At 44.2% G+C, this 3,866-nt stretch overlaps 1 protein-coding gene across 1 annotated transcript in view; it reads left to right on the top strand.

Annotated features, from left to right (window-relative positions):
- The first annotated feature begins 3,149 nt into the window (after nucleotides 1–3,149).
- The window catches only part of ECEL1 (endothelin converting enzyme like 1), an 85,499-nt gene continuing 84,782 nt past the window's right edge, over nucleotides 3,150–3,866 (top strand). Inside the window, exon 1 of the mRNA XM_018563345.1 lies at nucleotides 3,150–3,448. The gene's annotated coding sequence lies outside the window, so the exon portion shown is untranslated. The remainder of the gene's footprint in view (nucleotides 3,449–3,866) is intronic.

Here is a 3,866-nt window from a genome sequence, read left to right as displayed (position 1 = left end):
CGGGAAATACCTTCACCTGGTGCAATTTTCCGCAAACTGGACTCTTCCCATCTACTCCCAGGATCCCCACCCCTCGGAAATCCCACCCTCTCCCACTAGCCTCGAAGCAGGTAAGCAACCCCTCCCTCCATATTCCCTTTTCCTTTCCTGTTAACTCTACATATGCTTGTCTCCCCTTCTCTCCATGTCATGCTGTCTCTGCGCACAATTCCCTTTCTTCCTTGTGCTCCATGCCTTTCTTCATAGCCGCAATGCAGGCAGCCTGGCAGCATGCACGTCAGACAGACACCGTGGGACACAGATGACTCAGCATTCAGCACTGGATCAGAGACCGACACCAGCGCTGGAGGGACTCTTCAAAACTACTGAAAAGAAGAAGGTGATCGGATCAAGAGGCGTAATTTAAGGTAAGTCCTTACAGAAGCATTGGGGGGAGGGATCTTTGACTCTAATGTCACTTTAACATCTCCCAGGAGTGGGACAATGAGTAACAGGCATAGTCCACAAATTAAAGTGTTAGGATAACTGCACTGAGAAATGCCATGCAGCAGTTGCTGAAATTTATACCTTGGCTCAAGGTTGAATAGGGGCCCGACGCTGGGGTGGGGTGGGGTGAGGAGGGGGGAAGCCTTGCTGTTCTCTGCAAAGCCCCTCACCCCAGCGTCAGGCCCCTATTCAGCCCAGAAGGAATGTACATTCCGGTTTGGATCAAACAAACTCAAGCTTTACTCCATATATTAGTAGGTTAACAGCAAAATAAACAAGATTTTCTTCTACATAAATGGTATGACACGTCACTTCTGGCAAATGGACCAGCACACAATTAGCCTATCGTGTCAGAGGGAACCCAGCTGCATACTTTGCTCCATGTGCTGTCTCCTGCACCCTACTAACTCCATCCAACTCCTCTTTACATCTCCCAGGAGTGGGGACAGCGAGTAACAGGCATGGTCCACAAATGCTGAGTGTATACCTTTGCCCAAGGCTGAATAAGGGCCCAGCGTTAGGGTGGGGGAACCTTTTGCAGGGGACAGCAGTGTTGTCCTCTGCAAAGGCTCCCACCCCAGCGTCGGGCCCCATATTCAGACTTGGGCACCAGCTGCTTTCTGCTTTGCTCTGCAAACCTCCCACCCCACCCCAGCGTCGGACACCAAGCTCAGCTGTTGCAGTTCCTGCCAGCCTCAGACATCTGCTTACCTCTACTCCAGCAGCCTCCGCTCCTGCCTTGTTCTTTATTGCTTCAGCTCACTAAAAAAACAAAGCTCTGCCCCCCGAAAAAGAAAAAAAAAAACCATCATTCGCATACACAGGAAGGTACCAAATCGCAGTTGTACAGGGGGGGCCGGGACCATACAAACTGCACTGCACACAGCCGTGGCGGACCCTGCAAGGGCCACTAATGGACCCCAGTGTCTATGTACGGACACTTCGCCGATCCCTGCAATCAATGTGTGGCTGGATTCTTTTTACTGCTGTGTGTACCTTTTTTATTATATAATTTCTCGGTCACATGACTTTTTTTCCTATTCAGGCCTGGGTCGGCGATGGGGCTAAGCCAGAGCAGGTCACATGTCCTGTGCCATTGCTCCAACTCCTTCAGACCCTCCCCCCAGGCCATACAGGGCAGAGTGGAAATGTCAGTGATGCATCTGCATGGGCTGGGGAGGAGAGGCCTGAAGAGGCTGAAGTAATATCACAGGACATGTTACCTGCTCCAGCTAAGTCGTGCCCCACACCTGAGCCATGCTGACGAGGATTACTCAGTAAGCCAAGAGCTTACTAAGTGGAAAAAGAGCCTATGGATTACTTCTACCAATGAAAAGGAATTTATGTATAAGTATAAGGGATCATCTTAAAAACATGTTTAAGCAAAGCTTACATTGCCTTATAAAAGGTTTGGATGAAGACTGAATTTTTCTACAGAGCAATATCATTTTTGTAGAGTTTTATATACATCACAATTACAAACAGAGCCACGTAGAATATATATAATTCATGGTAAAGGAATCTAAGATTCTCATTTCAATATATTACCTTAATGACAATAGACTAGTCATACAAGCCTATTGTGTAGCAGTGTATAATATGTGCCCAAAGCTTCTGCCATTCCTTTTTCACTTGCTTAGCTTAGATGAAGTAAAGCGTTGTTCCTATCCTTCCTTTCATGGCTATCATGGGAGACAGTAACCTTTCAGTGTGTTTTGGAAAATGAGACCTGTGAGCCTCTTGGGTGGAAGGAACCAGGCGGCCACCCAGCAAGGTCGCCCATTCTTCTCCAGAGCGGAAGACAAGCAAATAAAGACAAAGGACCTGGGTGTACAGCGAACTGTCAGGAGGCAAGCTGCCTCTCAGCATGAGGCATCATTAACTTAATTATAGGCAATAATCTTATAGTAAAGAATGTCTTACCATAGAGCACAGCTAACATAAATTGGAAGGTAGAAAACAATAGGCAAAGCAGGAATATTCTCTTTGGTACATACAATGGAAGTTCACGGCCCTATATTAACATTCTATTATTGAGTGCATATTACCAGTTGGCATCATCTGTTAGACAGGTTTAAACATCAGTCTTTTGCACTGCTTGTAGAAGTGACTGAGATTTAGAAAATTCACCAAGGTTGACAACTATTCTCATGGACACCGGAAAGCAGGTTTTTTTCTTCTATTTTTATTGCTTTTCTCCCAATTTATTTAAAAAAGGGCTGCAAAGATGATCCAAGAATAAATATATATTTCTATAAATAGACATTTATTTCATTTATATATTGTGATGAAAGATGTGATATTTGATGCAGAAATGACAATCATGCTTCCTGATTGGACAGCTAAATCACATATTTAGGTTTCCGAAAACTGGTATGGCTAAAATCCGGACACAAGTGCCTTCACACTCACTTCAAGGGTTAAGAAGATCACTAATGATTAAAGTGCAGGGACTGTCAAGTTAGTGACAGCCATGGGAGCTCTGTTAATGGTTTTCTATTAACCACCACTGTCCAAGTGAGATCAGATGTTTGCAGGGTGCATTAAGACTACTTCTCTCTGAAAAGATACTCTTCCTTACGCATAAGTTATTTCCCAAGTCTGGGATATGATGTAAGACTGGTTGGAGCCCACAGTCAGGAATTAGCATTGTGGGAATAATAAGAATAATATGCTTTAGTTCTGGGTACAGACTGCAGAGACAGAGAGAGTTATAGGCAGAGACTGTCCCACCCTCCTGCTTGTGTCCCCCTCCTCTTCACATCTCTACAATGATCCCCTGGCTCCTATATGCTGCAGCACAGCTCTCAGAGGCTGTGTAGTGACAGGTACAGCAGGGTGTAGAGCGCAGCTGCCCATACACAGAGAAGTCTGCATGGAACAATAGTGCCTTCCACAGACTCAGCGCAGCATCAGCATCAGCTCTGGAGCAAGGGCTGCCTGCCTTTTCATCTTTGCTAGGGTAAGTACTCGCTTTTTAATTTGTCCTTTGTCTGAGAGGAATGTTAGGTTTCAAGTCATCATTTAGGCTGTCCAGGTAAAACTGAATCAAGGGTGGGTTTTATACAGTTAATAACCATTCTTTTCATCTGTAGTTAGCAAGATCCAGATTAAAACTCACATGGGCACCTGCATGCAAAGCACATACAGATGTATATGTATTTTACACTTGTTGCTCTTGAATATTACACATTCATGTCTCGCAATACTCCAAATTAATACATTAATATATTACTTAATATTATACAATTGTATATCATATCTAAAATTATCAAGCATTCTCTTATAACGAATCTAAGTCTAAGATTAAGTTAGCATGGTCGTTACATCATTCAAACATAAAACGGCTTCAAGTTTAGAAACATATATATATATATATA

Source organism: Nanorana parkeri, unplaced genomic scaffold (assembly GCF_000935625.1).
Source record: "Nanorana parkeri isolate BGI_ZX_2015 unplaced genomic scaffold, ASM93562v1 scaffold657, whole genome shotgun sequence".
Lineage (NCBI taxonomy): Eukaryota > Metazoa > Chordata > Amphibia > Anura > Dicroglossidae > Nanorana > Nanorana parkeri.
Note: the sequence above shows the minus strand (reverse complement) of the source record. Positions and strands in the feature narration are given on the sequence as shown.